The sequence below is a fragment of the Dreissena polymorpha genome, chromosome 8 (genome assembly GCF_020536995.1).
Source record: "Dreissena polymorpha isolate Duluth1 chromosome 8, UMN_Dpol_1.0, whole genome shotgun sequence".
In the NCBI taxonomy this organism is placed as follows: domain Eukaryota; kingdom Metazoa; phylum Mollusca; class Bivalvia; order Myida; family Dreissenidae; genus Dreissena; species Dreissena polymorpha.
The window spans coordinates 47,174,060-47,186,450 of record NC_068362.1 but is presented as its reverse complement, the minus strand read 5'-3'; the positions used below and the strand labels follow the sequence as shown (position 1 = coordinate 47,186,450).

General features: G+C 36.6%; 1 long non-coding RNA gene across 1 annotated transcript; it reads right to left on the bottom strand.

Annotated features, from left to right (window-relative positions):
- Positions 1-5,844: 5,844 nt before the first annotated feature.
- Positions 5,845-7,887, bottom strand: LOC127842318 (uncharacterized). The gene is made up of 3 exons (XR_008031537.1): positions 7,256-7,887; positions 7,064-7,123; positions 5,845-6,899 (listed from the first exon to the last, which is right to left on the bottom strand). It is a non-coding gene; the product is annotated as an uncharacterized LOC127842318 (long non-coding RNA).
- Between the last annotated feature and the right edge of the window lie 4,504 nt (positions 7,888-12,391).

Below are 12,391 nucleotides of genomic sequence, written 5' to 3'. Positions count from 1 at the left end.
AGGCAGTAACAATTTTGCAATCCATACGTAGATACTTCTGCAACGGTCTGCTTGTGGTGCTTAATTCCCATTTTATGCTTGTTGATAGCATCTTGCATATTTTGAAATTGTTGGTTAACAATGTTATCGTTTTTAACTGGCAGACTAACGTTGAGTTTTGGCTTGGTAAGAGCATTTTGAATTTTGTGAGAAGTTTGGTTAACAACAGTATTTTTTTTAACTGTTGGACTTATCTTGTTTTTTGGCTTGTTGGTAGAAGTTTGAATATCGTAAAATTTTTGGCTAACGAAAGTATTGGCATTTTGAATATCGTGAACTTTTTGGCTTACGATAGGTTCAACGATAGGTTTGTTTGTTACTGACAGAACTTTAGTGTTTTTGAAAAAAAAGTCAGAAAAATCGATAATTGGAACATTTTCAGCGCTTTGCTTTTCATCCAAATTATCGTCAGAGTAATCCTCATCAAAGTTATCCTCGTCAGAGTAATCCTCGTCAGATTGATCATAGTCAAAGTCGAACTTATCATCGATTTTTAAGCGGATCTCACTCATTTATTGCTCTATTTGTGTAATTGTGTCTCGCAATTCTTTGGACTTAGAAGGGATTATTTCCAAACCTAGATCATATTCTTTGATATACTTGGCGACTGACAAATCATTCATTTTTCTCTTCAATAACGCATTTTTGATTCGTGTTAACGCATGATCCTGTTTCTCGGGACTAGCACCTTCTAAATTCACATCGCACCATGTTCCGAACGTTGTACACAGTTCAGTATTAAATCTGATGAAGGCATGACCGTGCATCCCATTTGCACAAATTTCACTTCCATCATAGGTCAATGAAAAATTGTACGGAAACAAAGGTATCCAAGCGTGTGTGTAAATCTCAGTAAACACAGATTCTACAAACTCACTGATAGAGTACGTTTTCGGCTCAATTTGCAATCTAACTAAAAGACTTGGTAAGTCGTAAGTGATAAACATTGATCCCGCTACAAAACCATCAACTACACTGTATACCGGTTTTGAAAACGCTTTTTTCTTGTTCGGACATCTAGATAGACCTATGGATTTGCATTGTTGCTCATGACCTTCTAAACTAAACTCTGGGTTTTGCATCCATTTGTTGAAAAATTGTAAATTTTCTTTGACATCGTCGTATAATGACAAATACTCATAGGTTACGTTTATCAACACATAAAATAAACCATTCGTAACGTCAATCGGTGTATTCTGTACATGCTTGAAACAAGACGGTTCATAAAAATTTGGTTTAGGACGTCCTAACGCATTTGTTTGTAAAACTATGGGACAAAACAGGGCAACTATATGCACAAACATATACATGACGAGTTTTTGATGCATTGTCATTTTGGAAAGTTCCTATATAAGTATTTTCTACAAACAAATTGAAGTTATTTGTCTTCCAGTCATTCACATGGATTACACCACAAATAGCATTCCTATGTGTCTGTGGACAGATTTCCAGCATGTGGAAATAAATACAAGAGAACATTTTGCACATCAATTCGAAACGTACGCAAGACTCAAAGCTTCTCTACAACCAACGAAGTTGATAATGTGTCTATTTGATGAAATTGTTGAATTCGTTTGCAGCAAAACAAACATAAGCAAAATCAAGATTCAACACGCGCTGATGGACTCTTGTACTTCAAGGAAAACCTTTTCAGTTTGGTCGTTTCTGATCAAAGATGTGACAAAAGAAACTCTGAACGTTCTTGCTACGAAAGCAAATCTGTGTAGATTCGATTTATTGTATAGTTTCATTCATGCCGAAAACTGGGTATGTGGTGCAATTGATTTTCATGGTGTTGAAAAGTCAAAAGATATTGCCAAAGATATTCTTGAAACAGAGCACGTTTTTGAAATGTTTAGCGCACACGCGATGACTAGATATACCAATAAAATTACCATGAGTAATATTGTATCACATCGTGATTGCTCAATAAAACGTATTGTATCATAGCTTGTGTTTTCGTGATTTGTTCAGAACATACTCAAATAACAAACAACACGCAAAATTGTTTCAAGGTTTTTTATTAACACATACAATCGAACACAACAGAACAAACATGCTATAAATTTGGGTCGTTGATAAGCATGTGTTGATTTTCATATCCATCCTTGTGCTACGTACTGATGGTATATATCTTTTGGTTCGTTGATTAGCAATCGATCGTATGCCTCATCGAATGCCTCATAATCAGAAAAATAAATATGGTGGGCCTCTTCTTCCACCTTTTTATCAATCAAATATTCATATGGCGATAGAACATAGGGTACACGTTCAATTTGATTTTGTTCTTCATCATCGACGCCACCGATTTCGTCCGCAAAACAATTGTCGAATTCTTCTTTATATTTTTCCTCCAAAAAACTTTCGTAAGATTGCAAAAACTGATCTTCTATCATATCATCGATATCACGGCTTCTGCAAACCCAACACATTTTTCTATCATGTATCTCTGCATCTTGATCATTGGAACCCTTTTGAAATATGTGATTATCATCGTCGATTTCGCCCCGGTAATATTTTTGCTTTTGATAAAACGGTTCGTAAGATTCGAAAACCTGTTCTTCCAGTATATCGCCAGCATCATTAGTTCTGCAAACCCAACACATTTTTCTATCATGTTTCTTTACATCTTGATCATTGGAACCTTTTTGAGGTATGTAATTATCATCGTCGATTCTGTCCTGGTAATATGTTTGCTTTTGATCTCGTTTTGCATTGCGTATTTTTGTTCTTCGTTTCTTTTTCAGCCTGTTTTCAGCCTTTTTACGCTGCTTTTCAGTTTGTTTTTGATAAGATTTGTAGCGGGTACGAGTACAAGTCTTGTCAATTTTCGCCATTAGCAGCTCATCCAAATCACTATAATTATCGTATTCGTCATACTTTTGGTCATCTTTTGTTTGAAGACTTTCTACCGATTTATTTGAATATTTTTGGTTATCATCGCTAGAATGAACATCTTGATCGCTTTCTGTTTCCACAATTCCATAATTATCTCTTTCATATTGCTTTTCAAACTCGTTTTCCAAGTACCTATCGCATAACTCATAGTCAAGAAATTCAAATTCAAAAGGACAAGCACGACCAAACCGTCGATGACTGAGTCTCACTATTTCTTCTTTGTTCATGTTCCAATCGAACACAAAAGGACAAGCGGGGCACAGCTGTCGATGCCTAACTCTCACATCTACTTTGTCCATGTTCCAAATGGAAATGTGCGCATTGCAAAACACGCATCTAACGCAATTAAAAATAGTGTCGGAGAAATTCTCTCTCGTGTCGGAGATGACACAAGGGTCGTAGATGAACCCTTGGCTAGCCAGGTCTTCCTTTGACACGCTGCGTTTGGATGGCCTGTCTTCAAAGGTTTGAAGTCTCTGGTCCATATTTTGATAGCGACTGAAGGCTCGTGGTTCAGATTTTCTAAGCCTCGCAAAACGACTGTACACAGACATGTTTGCAAACAAACGTTCTTAGACTTACTAACGTATTCATCTCCTATTTATACCATTTTTTGTAATGACTTATGCGATACAACTCTCGTAGTACAATTAGTGTTTGACATTGTATATTGAAAACAAAATTAGCCCGGCAAAATTAGCGGGGGGGTCTTTTTTAAAACCCCACCCCCCTTATTAAACCGTCAGAACATTTTCCGGGCATATCATATAGCGCCGCATCCCGCACCAAAAATGCACACAAGAAAAAAGTGGCTGTGGTGTGTAGCAACTCAAAATCGAGCCTAGTGGCATTTGGTCCCGAGATTATATTGACTGTGTAAGAGTATGAATATTGCAACTGAGCAGCGAGTATTTGTGTTATAACCAAAGCCGGGACTTGCACCCAGATTTCTTCTCCCTCAAAGAAGGAAAAGCGTTCTGCTTTGAACTACTTTGGTTTTGTAAACACGTTTCATACAAGCTACATGATCAAGAGGTGTCACTCAGCGTTTGTACGGGCTTGTGACCGTTCTTTTCACAGCGAAATGAAAAGAGCCGCTTTACCACCTTGCGATATGCAATACGGACTAGCATAATAGCAAATATAGCAGTAGCTTTTGTCACACATACATGAAGAAACATTGGCCTTTCGGCAATGGCTAAACCTCAGAAATCCCATTCAAATAGATATTTTTCACATTTTGCAGAAATGTTCTGTTGCATAATTTCTCAAAAATATCCTAAATCAGATAATATACAATAACACGTGGACATCTGTTCCAGTATCTTGCAAGACGAATAACTATTAGTGGAGCTGTAACATAGCACAACCTTAGATATGCTACGGCCTTCCAACTGTGTTATTTTACCAAATATGTTAGATTGATCAGACACGACAGATTTTCATACCAACTACACGTGAACAAAACACGTTCGTATCAAACTGCAAAATTGCATTGTAGTGTTTGCAGACCACCTGCTGCTGAGAATTGTCTTCTACTATACGAATGTGCCTACATATCTGTTACATCAATGCATCATATACTAGTATTTTATCTTACAACCAAACCATAGCATTGAAGTAATACTGCTTTTCAAACAGCGCTTGTTAATATCAACCTAGGTAGCAAACTATGCGATCGAGTGTAGATTTGGCAAAGAGGCAAAAGTAGTTAATATCGCAAACTGTTATGTATATAGATTTTTTTCATCCATATTTTGTATTATGTGTGAAACAAAACTGCAAACTACTGTGTACACTCGAAAGCTTACAAACGAGATGATTGACCAGCGCTTGTCAATATCAACTCAAGTAGCTAACTATGCGATCGATTGTAGATTATATAGTGTGTTTTGTTCGTATATTCTACAAGCGCAATATAAAGCCTAAATACTGTTGAACGTTTGTGTTAATGTGTCTCACTGAAAGACAAGTAATACCAATAACGAGCCGTTGTACAAAATGTGTATGCAGTCAAAAGCGAGTAACTGCTTTAAGTTTACGAGTCACTCAATGTTAGTTTCAACACGAGTAGTTCGTAAGGCGCAATTAATGTTCAACGCAACATTGAGTAGCATAGTTTGTGTCCATATGGCAAATATCTTATAACGGTTAGTTGTTTATATAGTTTTTTTATCATTTCACCTCAAACTAAAGTTTGAAAGTTTTTTGCTTTGTACGATTGAAAGCTAGTGGTGTCACTCGGCGTTTTCACGGACTTGTGACCGTTCCTCTTGTCTGAGTACAAGAGAAGTCGCCTTCCCACCCCAGCCCTAGCAGACTTTGTGCATTGAAGCACTTAATAGAAATGTTATTGCTCGGTCATCGGTCAGGTTCGGTCAACGCGTGCCTGCGTTTCTGAGAGAGCCAGATTAAGATATTTCGTGTCACCGTACGAAAATACCATGGTGTCGCATAGCAAAGCACAGGCATGTCACCATGCGTGCCTACCACCCTTCCAACAGCGCAACAATGTGGTGTTGAAAGGATTCCCAGATAGTGTCGAAAGTATTGACGGTCATAACGGGGACGAGTTGCTTTATAGCGCCTCATTTCGTATTGACTTGCAACCCCGCCCTAGACCGCTACACAGCTAAATGGGCAGGACTCCATCTGACTATCAATCTCAGCGGTCATAGTTTTGAAAAGCGTCTGCTTGTTAATTGTTGGTATTTTGGTACTTGGAATCTCTTGTGCCCAAGTAGACTTAAAATTGGTTTTATAGATCATGCAATCATTAACTGGTTGGTAGCCTTATCAAATGCAATCGCGTCCTCGGACTCGCATACGCATCGACCCACGTCAGGTTCTAAAGCTTGCGGGCAATAATGAGTGTCCCTCGCGATATATTGAGGAGCCTTGCCAGAGTATAACGACTGCATGGATAACACATGTTAGAACCGAAAACCGAGGCGTTTCCCCTCAAGTGCTATCGGTTCGCTTCGCAACTTGTGGAGTCGGTCTATTGACACCTACATACCTCGGTCGCCCATACTCAGTTAATTAACCGCTGTTGTCTTTCTGCTTGCCAAATAGCAGTCAAAACAACCTTACATTGATCTAGCCAGATTGGAAACTACGAGCGAAAACTAACTCGCCCAAGCGAGTGACCCGCTCCCGATTCGAGCAAAACCTCACCTAAGCACTATCGACCCAAAAAACGCCAGTAACACTGCTTCGTTACTAGGGAGCCTTGCTAGTCAACACAAGTAATTTGCAATCCTGGCTAGAGCAATGAGTATATTCGGACTGGTGTACCACCATGTGATTGTCTGCGTCTAAATTGTTGGTATTTGATACTTAGAGTCTCTTGTGCCAAAGTAGAGACTGAATATTTGTTTTATAAATCAAGCAATCATTTACTGGTTGGTAGTTCTAACAGTGCGTCAAAATAAGCACCGTGAAAACATTTTAGCACCGAAATACCGAGGTGTTTACCCCCAAGTGCTATCAGTGCGCTTCACACTTGTGGAGTCTTAAACCCCTCGGCCGCCCAAACACAGTTAATGACTGTTAATGTTTATTTTTTGTTTGATTTTGGTATTGCATAGTTTAAACACAAACACATACATCAATACATCAATATTGCTGGCCAGCACAATAAAACAAGGAAAAAAAAGGTAGGAGAACAATCTCCTTTATTTTTCATGTAAAAACATAAACATAAACATACACACTGTCAACACTTGCCACTTGCAACACCGAGTTCGTTTCAGTGCAGAATGTACACATTTTTCGATCGACACACATTCGCAATGTTACATGGATTCACAAAGTTACATGGATTCACAAAGTTGCACTGATGTCCATACACGGGCCAATGTTCAAGTTATCGGTGCGATGGACCCACGGTTTTGTCGCAGCTATACGCCACACGTATGTATTGACTACTCGGTGTCCACATCAAGGTTTGCAAATTGGCACTGAAAATAGAAAAGCAAATTGTGTTAAACAGTAAACGATGAAAGTAAACAGCCTGAAATGATAAAAAGCATGCATGTGTAATATACCATGTATCAAATGAAAAAGTAAACACAAAGTTCTAAAAAAAACACACAACTCTACCAACTGTTTGACTGATACTTACTTTTTTGTATTGTGTTGCATGTTCAGGCGCCTTGCTGTCACTGCTCGTCTTGCAGTAGAGCTGAAATGAAATAGAAAGCATGATCAGAAACTTTCATTGTGATTGTACAACTTACAATTTATGTGCACAATTTTGCATTTAGGTATAACATACAGTAAAACAATTTCAATCAATTGTTCAACTAATACTCACTTTTTTGTTGTGTTGTTTCCACAAAGGCGCCTTGTTGTCACTGCTCGCCTGGTAGTAAAGCTGACTCGTCTAGTAGTTGATAACACTCGTCAAGCAGTAAAGCTGAAATGAAATCGAAAGCATGATCAGAAACTTTTGAATGTGTTTGTACAACTTACAATTTATAAACACAATATTGAACTGTAACAGTAAACATGAAACAGATAACAATTTTACTTACCTATGTTGTCTTCGCTGAAATACAAAAGTCATGTTCATAGCAATCATAGCATATTAACACACGATGAATACAACTCAAAACTTTTAGTAAGAAACTCAGTACTTACTTTGTATCTTGTATCCAATCCCTCTGCTGGCAATCTTCTTCAGTCCACAATCTAGCTGAAATCAAGACTCAATGCATACATGTAAATTTTGCCAAATAACAAACAAAACTGTGAACCAAAACTTTAACTAAACAAAACTAACTTTTCAACTGTTATGGTACTCACCTCTGGCAACTGAAATCATACAGACATTTTGCATAGCACAATACATTTTTAGTTTGAAGATAAGAATGATTTATGAACATTTTACTTACACAAAGCATAAATATAAAAGACATGCTATGATGAAAAAAACAATATGTATACAAAATTATACATAAAGAAGGCAATTGTACTTACCACAGCCATACTGAAATGAAAACCAGACATTTTGCATAGCAGTATACAAGTCATCAAAACAGTTCAATATGAAAATTAAAGAAAGTTAGTGTACTTACCACAGCCACACTGAAATGTAAAAAACATTAAGCATTGCATAGCAGTATACAAGTCATCAAAACAGTTAAATATAAAAATTAAAGAAGGCAATTGTACTTACCACAGCCATACTGAAATGAAAAAAACATTTAGCAATGCATAATAATCAAGACTTACCTAGCTGATCTTGAATCATTCTCTGTTTCTCAACTTCTCAGTAGTCCAAAAGCCTGCTCTGTAACGACCCACCATTCCAATCTGAAAAATAGTTAAGCATAACAAAGCACAAAACAAACCAAAAGAGTAGTTTACTTACCTCATATTTTGTGCAGATTTTCAACAGCCAATTTTCTTCTTGAAACCTGTATTCGTCTCTTTTTGACCCACTGTGGAACAGTCACAGCAATGTAAGTCTGAAACATAAAAGGGCATAACAACATTACATACAAACCTGTATATTTGTTTTGACTTACCTCGTGGCTAGAGTCGAGACACAGCTGCTGAATTTCTTTTCTGTCACAAGCTGTCAAAACATCTCTGCAACATCTCTGCAATTGACCTTTCGACAGCGAGAGTGAAGCCACGCCCCCCGATTTCAAGGGAGGTCACTCCGCCGAAGTCCGTCATAAAACTGGCTACGCGAATCGGTACGTTGGAAGATATTCACAAAGATTTCGGTCCAAATTACATGAAATGTTTCTATTGCTATCATGTTTTATTTAAAATGTGTTAAATGTAATGTATCAAATAGGTGTTTAGCTCCCCTTAAAGATATAGTACCAGAAAGGCCGTTTACCAAAAAGGCTTCCCAAAAAGTCCGCATCAGTGAACCAAAAACGCCTCATGGTATACCAGAAAGGCCATACAATATTTTTATTATCATTGAATAGTTATGCTGAATATAATTATCATATCTATGAAATAGTCATAACTTTTTTATAAGTCTACTTAAAAGTCGTTAATCTATAGTCAAAGTCGGCCAATTATCGCAAATTATCACATACAGTATGCATTGTCGTTTGTCACAATACTTTTCATTGAGTAATAGATGTTTCAGTTTTTTAATTAAAAGCCGTTAATTTTGCAACCGATGGCAATATTGCAAATGTGGCAAAGGTAAGTAAATTTATTATATAAGAAGACAAAGAACGTTATATTGAAATCCGATATAACACATATCTATAATGCGTTTGGTCAAAATGACCCATGAGCATTGTTATAATCGTGTAACATAGTCAATGTCGTCAAAAAAGTAACATACACAATATATTATTAATTTCCTCTTAAACTATTTTTTGCAATGTTTAAAATATAAGAAGTTGAAAGAATTTTCATGTACAAAAAAAAACTCGCTAATCAGACTGGCTATCAAAGTGTCAAGGGTCATTCACAGTTTGCGGCATCTGTTTTGATAACGGATTAGTAGAAAGCCCACATATGGTGTAAAATGACATTTATTGGCAACTATTGATAATTACATGCGCATTTTAAAATAGTTTCTTAACTTTTAACGATATACAACTAGCTACATTAAATTCGGAAGATTTAAACCGAAAGAAATAAAAATGCTCTATTTTATGTGATATTATTAAAAATTATAACTGATTGTCTTTATTATTACGCATTTCATTAGCATTAATAATCTAGTTAGCAAAGTTTAGAAAAATTTTTTTTAGCCGACTGCATTAGAATGTCAAATTTATTTAACGTTAGCCACCTTTGAAAATATGGTTTTAAATGTTCCTTTCTAATTTCTCTATATAGAGGAAAAACAAGTAAAAAGTGATACTCGTTTTCTATAGCGTGTCCGGTGCAAAACTTACATATTCTATTTTCGCGTAGTATCTTATTATGACGACCTTAGAACAAACGTCGAGGTGTTTTGCTTTCGGGCGATAGCTTAATATGTTGAGATTAAGCTGTTCGTTGAGACGACTACAAAGACGAATCCAACGTTTGCATTTTTTAAGATTAGTACCCGGTTAATGGAACGGAAAAAACGTAGTTCCATCTTTTAACCGTTCTGGATACATTGTGTCTGAATAACAAGTGCCATAACAGCACCTTTTAACCAATTTCTTTGTTTAAAACACAGCATTACGTATAAGCTTATGTGACGAACAACGGCGAGTTTGACGGACAAAATGGCGGATAGAAACGGGCCTAATCTATGCAGTAATCTGATTGGTTAATAAGCCTGTCAATCAATCGGCTGTCGAAAGGTCAATTGAAACCTGAAACAGAGTAAAACAGAGAAACATTTTGTATACAATATAGTAAACACTTACCTTGTTATAGGCCTGAGTTGCAGCAGTGATTCTTTCTTGAAATCTTCTTCTTTTTCATCACTGCGTGAGAGACCTGAAAAATAGCATGCAGTGCAAAACACATGAGTTAAATTAAACCAAAATTTTTTTTTCAACTTACCTTGCTTCTGTAGAGTTGAATCACAGTAGTAGAATTCCTTCTTCAAACACATTTCTCTGTCTACACCAGGAACTTGAATCTGAAACAGAGAAAAGCATCACATCAAATTGTACAACTCAAGTGCATTCATTCAATGCTTACCTACTTTCTGTTGAGTTGTTTCACAGCAGCTGAAATCCTTATTCACTGTTGGCACTGCTATGAGACCATTTCTGCATGTGAAATCTGAAACAGAGCAAAGCAAAGTATGCATGGCAAAAATCAAACAAACAAAATTGTAACACTTACCCTGTTTGCAAGTCCCATTCACTTTCTCAGCAATGTTTCTCTTCTTGAATCGTCTTCGTCGCTGACTACAAGTACACCTGAAACATAGCATGCACAAAACATACCATATAAAAACAAAAAATACAAGTGTTCATACTAAAATGAAACACACTTACCTTTCTGCGTTGCTCAGCTCTGTTCGACTGTCAACTCTTCATGTCATGTCATATATCTGAAACGAACTAAATCAAAACATGCATAGCACACTATCATTGATAAAATATTGAAACAAGTGTATGCTTCATAGCTGTGTTTTTTCCACTTTACATCACAGACAACTGGCGATCACAAAAGTAAAGACATTTTTGTTCTACTCAAACATTAAGCTCACATTCACAAACACCGACCGACATAGTTTTGTATAGAGTGCTAATACCTAAAACTGTACAAAAAGAATCGACATCAGTTTTCATTCATCATCGTGTATTGAGAAAAACTTATTCTATAATACTCACCACAGCTCACTGAAATGAAATAGAAATGTTAACAGCATGCAAACAAATGTTAACCAATATCAAATCATCTATAGTAAATATCAACAAAAGCATTTCGATACACATAGTAAGTGTTCACCATCATAGTACATCATCAGTTAGTTCGACATCCCACGGTTGCTCAAGTGTTACTGGCTAGCATTAACCCTTTTCAGTAAACCATCACACATCAGCATTTTTAGACACAAGTACTGATAGATTCAACCCTTGTTATCATCTTTCACAGACTTCTATGAGTAAACAACTGAAAAATATAAAACGTTTGTACTCACTGTTTGGCAGCTCCAAGAAACACGTCTGTTCTGCTTGCCATCTGGACATCCACTGAAACAAAACATCTTCAAACACACATACATGTAAAACGTTTTTGAACATAAACCAACACAGATCAAACTTGAATTATCCATCTGTGCATGACACTCATGAAAAATAGCATAAGTTTACCATCACATTACAGCAGTACAAATGAAAACAAAAATTTGATCGACTTACCTTGCTTCTGTAGAGTTGAGTAACCGACGTGGAAATCTTCTTCCATGTGTAAACCAGTGACTCGAATCTGAAATAAAGTAAAGAACACATTGTACAACTCAAATCAATGAATTAAAACTTACCTTACTTGTGATGAATTGTGTCTCAGCAGTTGAAATCCTGTTTAATTTCTGCATGTGAAATCTGAAACAGAGCAAAGCACGCATGTTACAAATTAAACAAACACAATTGTTACACTTACCCTGTTTGCAAGTCCCATTCACTTTCTCAGCAATGTTCCTCTTCTTGAATCGTCTTCGTCGCTGACTACAAGTACACCTGAAACATAGCATGCACAAAACATACCATATAAAAACTATTTTGTACTTACCATATGAGTGCTTTTCTGTTCAGGTCAGCTTGAAAACCCATCACTGCCATCAGCATCTGAAAAATAGTACATCACAAACAAACAAACAAACATAACATATCATAAAAACAGTTTAACACAACAGATATGAGAGCTCTCGCAACCACGTCTGTTCTGTTCGACTGTCCAAAAGCAAGTGACAGTACTTAAATTCACTAACATTGAGAAATTCTAAACTTACCTTCAAGGCTTGTTGAGTAGCTCCAAAAACAAGACTGCTTGGCTCCACTGTTCACTCCAACTG